The sequence below is a fragment of the Echinops telfairi genome, unplaced genomic scaffold (genome assembly GCF_000313985.2).
Source record: "Echinops telfairi isolate 266 unplaced genomic scaffold, ASM31398v2 ScPeMD7_7356;HRSCAF=8355, whole genome shotgun sequence".
Classification (NCBI taxonomy): domain Eukaryota; kingdom Metazoa; phylum Chordata; class Mammalia; order Afrosoricida; family Tenrecidae; genus Echinops; species Echinops telfairi.
This window is the reverse complement of record NW_022111256.1, coordinates 3,000,767-3,013,798: the sequence shown is the minus strand read 5'-3', so window position 1 is coordinate 3,013,798 and position 13,032 is coordinate 3,000,767.

Below are 13,032 nucleotides of genomic sequence, written 5' to 3'. Positions count from 1 at the left end.
AGAGAGAGAGAGAGAGAGAGAGAGAGAGAGAGAGAGAGAGAGAGGTGGCGCACATCTCAGTAGAAAGAGAGGAAGTACCATAATTCTCGTGAGAGGGCCACACCCACAAGGAAGCATCACCAGCCCGTGACCTGATTGATTCTAGACTCCACCCCTTCACTCTTAATATCCTCAAGTTGACACGAGATTATGGAGCTACCACACCTACGCATAACAGAACAAAGCATTGCTGGGTCTTGCCCCATCCTTACAATTGTAGTGGTTGGTGCTAAATGCTTAATACACTTCATCGATTCCATACTCCCAAGCAGAGGGAATTGAAATCATGGTGCATGTGGCACAAAAGAGGAAATGGTGACTTATTCACAGTTAGCCAGCAAGTTAGCCTCAGAGACACACTAGAAGCCAAGTCCCTTACCCCTCAGTTCTTTGCTCCTTTGAGTCTATCACAACTCTTGGGAAGATCTTCTTCACCATTATCCCAAATGTATCACTCAGCACTCATCTGTTCTATCTGCCTGAGCTGGTCCTCCCAATCATCATGTAACTACTCCGGGAGGACTAACCACAGAAGTTGTAACCTAGTTTGAGTGAATGTATCACACATGTCCTGGTGGGCAGTTTGGGGAGAAGTCGAGAGAGTGTACAGAGCTCCTATGAGGCCAGCAATCAAGACTTTACTAAAGATGCAAAGGGTGTCTAGGATAAGGAAGCTGGAGACATGCAGGCCAGCTTTGATGGCACTTAAGTCCAGTACTCCTGGGCCTTGCCTTCCTCAGGGGACTGTGGGTAATTGTGGGCCCTCATACCAGGCTTTTGCTTCCTATTGCAATGGGATCCACGCAGGGCTGTATGTGAATGTGGTTTTTCAAGGACTCAGATGCTCATGCGGCCCAGGGCAGTTTGTGATGAACCCCCCAAACTGGTAGCTCAGCCAGGCTAGGTCTGACCCTAACCCTGGTCCTCAGTCATCCCAGGGTCTTACCTAGCTGCCATACATTCGGAGACAGACGGAAAGCTACTTCTAAACTTTGATGCTGGAGCCCACCTCAGTGCCATTGGGCACCTCAACTCCTCTGGGTCTGTACATAGTCCCTACGGGGATACTGCCTGCCGAACCAGCAGAAGGACTGAAACACAAAGCAATCCCTGCCTCCTCTTTCAAGATTCAGCTAAGCCCCAGAGGAGGGAGTGAACTCACTGGGTCAGCAATGATGCTGAAACACAAGAGCAGATTAAAACTTTGCTCTCTGTGCCCAGACATTAGGAGCAAGCAGTAGCATGCTTTTTTTGGAAGAGTGGCCCTTCCCAGGCTGGGCAGATGCTCTGTTGTAATTCTTAATCATTTCTTTAAAAAAAACACAACAAATATCCTTCCATTCAGTATGAGGATTTGACTTGTGCTGGGATTATTTCCATTTAATGAGATGGGCTCCTGTCCAGACAAGAGGCAAGGGAGAGAAGAGGAGAGTCCCTTCAGGGGGACAGGCTTTCAAGTCCCCCCTGCTCAGGCAAAGACAGGTTCGTCTCCACAGCCATGGAGACCGTGGGTGAGCACAGTCTAAGACCAGCATGCAGTACCATGACTCCAGATGGCACCTGGAAGGGGGTAGATCCTACTAGTTAACCCTGGGATCTCCTCTATATTCTGCCTCTCATTCTTTCATGGTCACCAGAAGGTAGTCTCTCTCATCTCTGACCCCCATGTTGGTTCTACCATGCTAGCAGGTTCTACCATGCTAGCAATAAGCTCTGGGGATGGAATAACACAGTGCCTGACTGCTAACCACCAGGATGGTGTTTGGAACATACCCCATGGCTTCATGGGAGGAAGACGCAGCAGTCTGTACTCAGAGAGGTGGTAGGCTGGGGAAGTTCACACTCCGTTGCTCTGGGGACAAGTTCACAGCAGCAGGGACGGAGAGTGTAATCTCGGGCACACCTGGGTGGCTTTCCGTACACTATGCCGGGTGCTCGGTAACGATCTCACCAAGGATTGGGCCACTTGTCCTGGGGCTTAGTACAGATCCATGGGGACACCCATTTTGTGTCTTTGTGTCATGGGGGTGGCGATGAATAGATCAGTTGGGTGAGAGAGGTGCCTGAAAGTTTGGGGCGTCTTGAAACGTATGTGATTTGGGGTGTCTGTAATTCTTGTGTATACAGAACTGAGTGCAGGGGCCTACACAAGGGAGGAAGCTGTGAACTGGGGCCTGAGGTACTGCCTAAGCCCAGGCCCTCCTTAGCATGCTACCTCACACGACAAGGGGCATCTTCAGAGGGGAGGATACAGGAGAATGGAGAAAAAGCATCAAGGTGGAAATACAATAGGAAACAGAGGCACACATTCTGGGGAGAGAGACTCCTAGTACCGTGTCTGCTTGCAGGCCCCTCTCTCTGACCCCTGAGCATTTTGACTGTCTTTATCAAAGCTTATAAACTCCACTGTCCATTTGGCAACTCTCTTCACCCCCTCCCCATGCCCCATTGCCACTTCTCCTGCTTCCCCCTCCCCCCTTGCAGCCTCCAAAATCAATTTCCAGCAAGAGCAGCAGGTGGGGAGCCATCTGGGGCTGCTGGCAGCCTCAGCGGGTTGTAAGCAGCTCAGTCTGTTTCCCGTACACCGGCCCCCGGATTTCTCTGCCACCCCCAGCCCGGTCTTCCCCTCTTCTCCCCTACATGGAGGAGATGGGAGGGTGGGTTTCACACCCGAGCACACTGCTGCTCCTCAGGGGTCCTCTATCCCTGCCAGGCACAGGTAGGTGGGACCCCAGCAGCCAGACAGCAGTCACAGGGCTTCTCCCCCACCTGTAGGGAAGGATGGATAGTTAATGGGCAGGAAGGGTACAGAGGGAGGAAGCTGGGACTGGGCCAGCATCCACAGACACACTTTGTCTTACCTCGGCCGGCTGTGGAAACTGCGGGACTCCCTTCGTGGGGAGAGCAAAGGCGGATACCCAGTAGCGGTTTCTTGTCTGTTTGTGGGGGAGCTGGGAAGACTGGAGCTCCTGATTTTCCCTAAGCGGCAGAGGAGACCTTGCGAGTCTCCAGAGCCCGGGAAAGGCTATTCTGCACAGAGGGAAGTGGGGCTAGAATATTTCTGATGCTGCGTCGTGCTTGCTCTGGGTAAGGAGACTAGCCCAGGATACTTCCTCACTTGAGGCTTCTCTTGGTCTTAAGACCCCATCACAAACCTGACTTCCTGGTTCCGTCTCCCTCACCGTACTCCTGTTCATCCTCCAACTCATCTCTGGAGTGCTCTCCAGGTCTCTGTCATCAGGTAAACTGCCAGCTGCTGCTTCTTTCCCTCAGGCCCAGGGAAAGGATTCCCAGACATCTGGGGAAGCGGAAGTAATGAAATGGGAGGTACCTTGGTCGCATTTGCTCGAGAACGTTCCCTGGGTGTCTGGAAGAGCTCAGACTTGAACTCCGATCTTACAACAGACGCCCTTCCCATTTTTAGGCTGCCAAGGACAAAAACGGAGCCTCGGAGTTATGAATGAACACTGGCATGGGACTCAAGGGACCAGAGTGCTGGTCCTGGCTGGGCCCTCTGTTCTGTGCCCTTGGGGGTCACACCGCTTTGGAGACTTGGCTGCTTCCTCTGTGAAGTCAAGCGTTGTCCTTGACAGTCAAATCATCCTTGTCTCCCAGAATCCACCCGTGTGCCAGCCCCAAGATAAACGCACTGCCATCTAGTGGTTCGACTTGGAGCAGCCCTAGAGGACGGGTACAATGGACCCGGAGGGTTTCAGAGACGGTGACTCTTTAAGGACAGGATGCAGAAAGCTTCATATTTCTCCCTTGGAGAGGCTGGTGGTTTTGAACTGTGGACCTTGTGGTTAGCAGCCCAGCGTGTAACCACTACATCAACAAGGCCCGTGGGTGTCCAATCAATAGTATTAAATGAGTTTCTAGCCAGTCATCCAGAAACTCTGTTACTGTTGCGTTGATCCCAACTTAGGGTGACCCCAGGTGCGAAAGAGTAGACTTTTGCTCCACAGGGTTTTCGATGGTTACTTTTTTTATTTTGTAAATCTCCAAATCTTTATTCCGACGTGTCTCTGGGTGGATTTGAACCATCAAAGTTTCTGTTAGCAGCTGAGTTAGTTAGTTTATTGTGCCAACCTGGTCAATAAACACACGTGAGGTTAGTTGAAGGGCAGAGGGATAAATGGCTCAGTGAGCCTCACCTTTCAAGTTCTCAGGTCTCTTGCTTTGTGATGGTTGGACCAGGGTGCAGCTGCCTTAGCCAGTTTCCTGCTTCAGCTGGCAAGGTTTACTTCCTGCAAGACATCCCCGAGGAGAAGCCACAAGGACCTACCCCAATTCAGCCTGGGGTGCTGGAGCACCCGTGTGGAGAGACCCCTGCCAGTGCTGAGATGTTTACACATTCACTGAGTTGGCTTTCCTCCTGCAGTCGGCACCATTGTGTGTGTTTTGTGAGATGGAGGAGGACTTGGTGGACTGGTGTTGGACATATGGGTTAATGTTGGACTTGTGGGCTTGGGCAGCACTGGGTTGGGATATTTTCTTGATGCGCACTTAACCTTTACATAAAACTCTCTCTTATACATGAGTTTCTGTGGATTTGTTTCTCTAAAGTACCCAGACTAATACAGCAGACGGGCATATTAACCATGTGTACCACCCTGGGACTCCTACCACTGAGAGGTGAGTGTTCTGGTCAGTAAATATGAATTCACTTAGGAAAACAGTGAATGTATTTCAAAGAGTGTTCTTTTAACAAATCCTAGTCAATCAGGTAATTTGGGTGGGATCTCAGTGCTAGAACAGAGGTCTCCAGTCCTGGGGTAAGATGATGCTTGGGCAGGTGACAGAGGGAGTAAGCTTCCTACTTCTCTGGCCCACTCACCCTCTACCCACATTTCTCAGCCTTATGCTTGTCTCAGTAACCGCACTCTCTGAGGGGAGGGTGCAGAGATTCTTTCCTGCTGCCCCAGCCAGCAAGGCATTCCTCATCTAGTACAGGGAGGGGAGTCTGGGTTAGCGTTAGTCTGGGTTGACTAGAGAAACAAATTCATATACATACATATGTGTGCATTAGAAAGAGCTTTATATAAAGAATAAAATTGTATATTCAGAAAACATCCTGGGCCAGATCAGGTCCATAAGTCCAATATTAGGCCATCTGTCCGATACCACTCTAAAAATTCCTCTTCAGACTCACGCAATGCATGCTATGGTGCTGAATGCAGGGAGATCACAGGCCAGTGGGTGGGAAGTCTTGTGGATCCAGTGGTGATAGAAGCATCTCAGCGCTGGTGTGTGCTTCCATGTGACTCCTCCAGCTCCAGGGTTCTGGCTCCATCAGCGTAGCTTGATGTGGCTTGTTAACAGGAATGTTGCACAGAGAGTGTGTGTGTGTGTGTCCCACCTCCATTGAGCTATTTATCTCCTCCACACCTTCACATGAGGTCATCAAGATGCAACCTGATTGACAGGTTAAACTCCACTCCTTTACTCAATAGTCTTAAGTTGACAACAGATTACGTAACTGCCACATGGTCACGGTCATTTCTCTCTGAGAATGTTGCACAAGGTTTAGCTGAGCGACTGCTGGATGCCCCCTCTGCTTGTGAGGGCAAATCTGACATCCCTAGTACATGGTGGGGAGGTTATAGAAGTTAAATCCCAGCTACAAGATCCTAGTGAAGTTGAGGGAACATGCAGATTTTGTTCCAGGAAAGGCCAAAGGTCTTTGGAGAACGTCTTCAGAGGAGGCATCTCTCCTAAAGGACTGGGAGAGGAGAGGATGGGTCAGAGCATCCATCAGGCTCCAGCTCATTGAGGGCTGATGCACTGCCTGGATGTCCCTTGCTCCCAGGGCCATGGCTCTTCTCTGTGCTGAGCCCCTTTCTCACTTCCTGGAGCATCATACACCAAAGTAGTGGCTACCTTCTTAGGTTCTTGTGTGTTTGTTTTAGTATTTGACAGATCATTGCCACGCTTGTGCATTTGCAAATGTTTTTAAGGTCTTTTATGAACGCTGTTGCCTTCTGATTTCTTCCAAAGCATGTGGTTTATGCAGTCACACTACTGACCACACTCACATAACCTTGAGCAGGGGGCAGGTCAAATGGCTGCTTATGGAAAGCTGAGATGGAAATATTTGAGAAAACCAAAGTGTGTTACTAGTTTGGTCTTAATATATCAGGGCATTTCAGATACCAGAGCATTCCTTAGGTTCAGAAAAATAATCCTCTCCTATAATTGTTCAGCACTTTATGTTTTTAGAGTATTTATACAGACAGCATTTCATTTCTCCACTAGCAAAACTCTTGTGTGTGCAATACACAAGAGAGGTATTCCTATTATCCTGATGTAGGAGATTACAAAATTAAGAAAAACAGAGGATGATTATCCAAAATCCTGAAATATCGTATTACATAGGACCAGGCCATGTTTCTTTGTCATATAGAAGGTTGTCATGAGTCAGGGTCAACTTGACAACTAATCTCACACACACACACATGCGCGCGCGCGTGCGTGCGCGCATGCGCGCGCTCGCGTTTCAAGGAGGGGTGTCAACAAGTTTGTGAAATTTCTCCATATTTCTAAATTCTATTTTCCCATGAAGTTCCTGAAGCCCCCGCCCCACCCTCCCCGTTTATTGCCACCCACTGTTCAATTTGTCATAGTGAGGTGGCTTGTGTATTGCTATGGTACTAACAGCTGAGCCTCCATTATTTCAAATACCAGCAGGGTCAGCCCTGGTAGACGGATTTCAGTGGAGCTTCCAGACTAAGATGGATGAGGAAGAAAGACCTACTGACCCTATTTCCAAAAGCGAGCCAATGACAGCCTTCTGGATCACCACAGACTGCTCTCTGCTATGATACTGGAAGGTTAGAAAACACTCAACCCACCACAGTTGCCTTGACAGTAGACGGGAGCCCGCGGAAGACTGCGAAGCTAGCTAAGGGCCCAGCCACGTTATGTTGATCTCCAGGCAAAAGCATTACTACACAATCAGAAACCTTTATGAAACCCAAAATGTCAGAATGTGATGCTATAATTTCATGACATCGCCACCATTCTAGAGATGGCTTCATTCCCTAAAGAATTCTGTGCTCTTCAATTCATACCACATCAAAACTGTAGTTTGACCAGCCTCCAATGAAGTTTCTTTTAGATGTTCTTTGAGTTTGGGGAACAGGGAGACGTCTGGAAGTGTAAGAGCAGAGCTGTTGTGCCTCCCAAGAAAATTCTTAGGACAACCCTTGCTAATTTTAAAGAATGAGTAGATATATTGTTGTGACACTAAAAAAAAATAAAAAAATTGTGCAAATTTCCTTATCTTTTCTCACCGATGCTGTTTCAAGTGAAAACAGAACAATGCCAACCTTTTACTAAGCCTGCCTGGCTTACAGGGATACTGCCACTGTTCTGATGTGTTGGGATCTACAACTGTGTTTTATATGCCCCCGCCCCCACCGCCATGTGTGTTATATGCCACAAATTAGAGAGGGGAAAGCCCCGTGAGCATCCCGTGTCCTTTGAGAAAATCTATCAAGATTGCCCTTTGGGATCCCACAAAACAGCTGCCATAACCCTCTGAAGTAGTGTCTCTGCTTGCATTTAAGTGAATTGAAATTGATTTCCCCTTGGGAGCAGATTCCCCTCTAAAGCCACTGTTTGGAGCGGCTCTATCTTTGGAAGGCACCCCACCACGAGGGACCTTGTCTTCAGCTGACCTACACATAGTGTAGGATAAAAATGATAATGATTAGCCAGCACTTCTTTTTTGTAATTAACCAGCGCTTTGAGTACTGCCATGCATTGAATTATGACCCCCAACATATGCATCAACTTGGCTAGGTACTGATTTCTACTATCGTGTAGCTAACCTTTATTTTGTGATCTGATGTAATTATCTTCCATTTGGGGGCCTCTATGTGTCAATGAGGCAGACGTATATTTGCCAGGGAAATGAGTATTAGATTATGTTTACTACTTGAAGGAGAAAGCATCAGAGTAGGATACAAAAACCTTATTCAGATCACAACCCTGATCCCAGGTAAGTGGAGTTTCTGCCACCTTTTATCTTTCACAAAATCAGAGGAGAAGCAATCAGAAAGAGAAGAACTTGGCCACCACCAAGAAAGAGTGATCAACAGCAGGATGCAAACTTTGGACCCAGAGTCCTAGCTCTGAGAACCTAGCTCTGAGAACCTCCTAATTAATTCCAAAACCCACAGAGCTCTCCAAGCACATGGCCCACAGATGTTGAGAGAAGACAAGGCCTTTATCCATGTTCTGAACCGAACATCTGGCCTCTTCAGCTGTGAAGGAATAAACTTCTGTTTGTGAAAGCCATCCACGGAGGGTACTTCCGTTCAAGCTGCACTGGATCACGGAAGCAAATACCTACAGACGTTATGAATTATACTTCCATCTTCCCATGAGGCAAGCTTCAAGGAGGTTTTTCTGCAGTTCAATAACCAGTCCCATGTTTGTGAAAGAATACCCGTATGTGGCTGGTTCTTTTACTTCACATTCCACCTGGACAGCTGCTGGAGTCTGACTGGTCCAGGGTCCTGTAGCATCTGCCATTCCTTGAGGAGTTGCAAGCCTCAGCCTCCTAAAGCTACTGTATCCCTACCCCCCCCCCACCTCCGTCCCCCAGTTCTGGGCTCAGATTGGACTATGAGCTTGGAGTCCTCCTTCACCTTGATCCCATCGGTCCTATTCTGAAGATACGGTGGCTTTGAGAAAGATATCCAGTGACCATATAGTCCTGCCAGCCCAACTCTCTGTGTTGGCAAGTCGAGTACTAGACTAGGAGAGGGGCTCCTGGTCTCTACTAACTCCATTTGCACCAGCAAGTGCCGTTGTATGCCCAAGGCAACCCCAGGATCCTCTAAGTAGAAATTCTTAGATGACTCCCCCCCATGGAAAATCAGTACAAAAAATCAATAAAACACCAAACTCATTGCCATCAAGTCAATGTCAACTTACAGTGAGCCTTTAAGAGCTGGTCGAATTGCCTGTGTGGGTTTCCCTGAATAGAACACTTCACAGGAGTAGAAAGCCTCATCTGTCTCCTGCAGAGTGGCTAGTGGTTTGAACTGCTGACCTTGCAGCTAGCAGCCCAAAGTATAACCATTATGCCATCAGAGCTCCTCAAAAAGCATTAATGTCAGGGTCTAAGGATTACGTGGCCGGGTCTATCTTCAGAAGATCCTGTGAGGCTTTCAAATCCTTAAATCCACTTCTCCTAAAGGAAAGTGAGAGAGGAGAAGCACAGATTTCTTCTGCCTCCACCGGATAATGTGCCTAATTATCGTTCAGGAGAAGTGTCATACTAAGTAGAATGTAGGGTTACTTTAGTAAGGAAGAAAAGAACAGAAAGTTAACCCAAGCTATTATTTCCTATAGAGAAGACTGCAGAGCCCCCTGAACATATCTATTAAAGACAACAGCCAATTCCTTGTCTAACTCCCCGCCCTATGCTCTACCCTACACACACACACACACACACACACACACACACACACGGAAACTCTTCTTGCCCACCTGAATTAAAGTGACCCTGGTGGTCACTGTGGCACTTTAGAACCTAATGAATTAGAAAGGACTTGAATATAAATTACTCAATGGATGATGCTTGCGGAGCCTGAGCCCTAAAACCAGCCCTCCTTTCAGAGATAAGGAAGTCTGGAGTTCAAGTGTCTCCTACTGAAAGGTTGCCTTCAGCTGTTTCAAGTATTTCATGGTAGCCATCTCTCCACGACTTGTTAGTGAGGTCCTCAGGGTCAGAGACAATGCCTCGCACTTCTGTAACTCCCAGTCCCCTAGCAACATGTGAGGCACATACATGGAAGCAGCCCAATAGGGGACCTCTGAGTGTCTGAAATGGAATGGTAGTCACAGGAAAAGTCTGAGGGACACCCCATTCACTTCTCTGGGTCTTAGTGATTTCTCTGTCCTAACACGCCTTCAGGTTGTAGACAGTAACTTTCTTTAAAGACAAGACAAGCCAGGAAGAATACTGGATTTGGAGCCCAGGGACCCATTTGAAGGCTTGCAGTGTTACTAAAGTAAGTCTCTTTGTTGCCTCAGTTTACTCGCCGGCAAAACATGGAATGTTAATAGATGCCCTCCTTATTTCATAGGGCTGTTGTGAAAAGCCATTCAGAAATCACATGTGGAAACCTATTTGTAAATAATAGAGCTAGACTCAGTAGGAAGCAGCCACTGACCGTCTAGCAGAATGACCCTACAGGACAGAGCAGAATTGCCCCACAGGCTTTCCCAAGTCTGTCATCTCAGTGAAAGCAGACTGACACATATTTGTCCTGTGAGTGGGGTGCATTCGAACCATTGCCCTTTCTGTTACCCCCTGCGCGTTTAACCACAGAGTCACCACAGCCTCCTCGCCACTGAACGGAAGCCACTGGCTGAGGATTCCACAAAGTCAGGGAAGTGTGGGTAGCCTGGGGGTGAGTTGAGATTGGCATGGCGTGGGAACGTGCAAGAGACCTGCGAGAAATGTCTTTGAGGTAAACAAGGCAAGCTTTAGATTTCTTGGCTGTTAAGGACACGAAGAAACGAACAGACTTGTAAACCCATCTGCTGCATTGTAGATGATTCCATAAGACTGAAATCTGAGTCTCCATCTTGGAGAGTGGATTGAGTGGACGGAGTCCGGCAGGAAGCACTGCGAACCAAACAATAAGAAGGTGCATGTGTATCGCTCTTTACCATTTTCAAAGCCCGTATCCATACATTATCCCATTTGATCCTTATACCCGTGTGAAGCAGGTATTAGGTTCCTATTTTCCAAATAAAGAAATTGAGACGACGAGAGGATAAGTCATTCACACAAAGTCACACAATTAATACGCAAGTGCGCTCAACCGCAGGTTTTCTGATCCCCAAAGTCCTTGCTGTTTGCACGCGCGAGGAAACGGTCATGCTGTAACTCTTGTTGGATGTCCTCTGGGAAATGAAGGCCTCTTGCTTTCATGACAAAGAAGCACTTTCGGCCTCCTATCCCACAGCCAGTCTGCTTTTTTACCCACATAGCAAACCTCTGAACACACTTTAGGTGTGAGTGCTTAGTACCAAGTCAATTGCCATTCAGGTGGTAAAGAGGCTTAAAATGAATTCATGAATTTAAAGTCATAGAAACATTGTGATCTTTGAAGCTAGGAGTCTACCACTAGGACCAAGTAGATAAAGAGGATGCATCCAGCTTGACCTGAGAAAAACCTGCTCCTAATGCAATCTTGGCCCCTCGGCACGCACATTGATCCAGCATACCCTTATCTTTTATCTCAGCTGTCTAAGCAGGACACTGTCTGTCGGTACAATATGGTATCACTCTACTTGCATGTGTTCGGAGACAGGCATTGCGCATGCCAGGAGGATGGCTTCTGGGATGTGGGACACAGGGAGGTGCTAATTCATACTCAGCTCATGTCAACAGCAGGTGAGGAGGACAGGCCTAATCTCAAGCTCCCACTTTCTTATGCCTTCGCACACACCCATACCCTGCACCAGTAACTTCTATAGAGTTGCTTGAGGATTGTCTCTTTGATCAAAAGAACGGCCTACGATGCTTCAGTGGTAGGATATTCTTGTGTACCTCATTCTCCTTAGATAAAGGGCACCTCGCTGGAATGAAGATGGATTAAAGTAAGGGAGCCTCTCCTTTCTAGGAATTTGCACCGTATGTGTCAGTGCTCAGACTGTGTTCAGTTGTTTTACCAAAACATGGTCGTTCCCATTTTGCTCATAGGAATTTTTCTTTCCCAACTCAGCGATTCCCGCTCAGAATGCACTGCCATCAAGTTGATTTCAATTCATATGGACCTTCTAAGACAGGGTAGAACTAACTGACCCTGTGGGCTTCCGAGACTGTAGCTCTTTATGGGAGTGGAACGTCTTATCTTTGTCCTTGTGGCTAGCAGCTTAATCTGTAACCCACTCTTCTACCAGGGGACTCAAGCCCTGGTTTATTGAGTGACAACTGGGAACTTACAGAAATGGTTTGGGCTTCAAGTTCTCACCACAAAATGTCTTCACTGAGCTTCTGCGAAGATTAATAATAAAATAATGGGCGATTAAGTTATTTTGCCCAATTAATTAGCCCTTCGACTTAATGGAAGAGATGAGTAGTGGGTATCATTCAAGAAAGTGTCCCATCCAGGAACAATGAAAGGGACCACCAACAAACCAGACATACATGCTTACAAGCTTTCTGTGAGGACCTACACATAGTGTGGGGCACGAACAACATGGAAGACATAGTTCCGGTCCCAGGAATTCCTAATCAAGTTGCAAAGACAGTTCCTTAAGTGATAGTCATCAAGCTATCAGGCTAATCAGATTTCTTTTGTTGTTTTTAAAACCAAATGCTTGTGCATCTAAAGGAGATGTCAGTTTAAAATGGTGTGCATTTCCCAACAGCACCCCACTCTGCTGGACATGTCGGGTGTCTCCGTTAGTTCTCCAAGGCGCACATTGGAAAGAGGGAATTGGCACCCACTTCTCAGTCAAGAGACTCTTCACTGCAAGAACATGCGCTGAGGTCAGAGCTGAGAGTCAGGGTTATCAGCTTTGGGCTCCTGAAAGGAACACCTGGCTCCTTGGAAGTATCAGGTGATCTAGGAGGAAAAATGCAAAATAGGATGGATTGGTTTCAGAGGACAATGGGAGCAGCGGATCAAAGGGTCTGTGAGGCACCAGCAGGCCTGAGAGCAGGGAACCTTCCAGACACAAAGCTGGTGTCATTTTCTCGGGGAGATTCCCGATTAGCAGAAGGAGTTGGAAGGCAGTCTGTAGGTGGGAGAGTCTGATCTCTTCCTGTGCAGCCCCTTGACCCACATGGCTTGCAATGTGTGGCTTTCCAGGGCACAATGCCAGACCTAGTTTTGCAGATAGAAAAAACCCTGGCTAAAATCTAAAATGAGTTAACTACTTTTAATCTTTTCCAGTTGTGTGCCTTCACACATTTATTTTTCCAAGAAAGATTACTCTTGAAGATTTACCTGATGAGGGTTC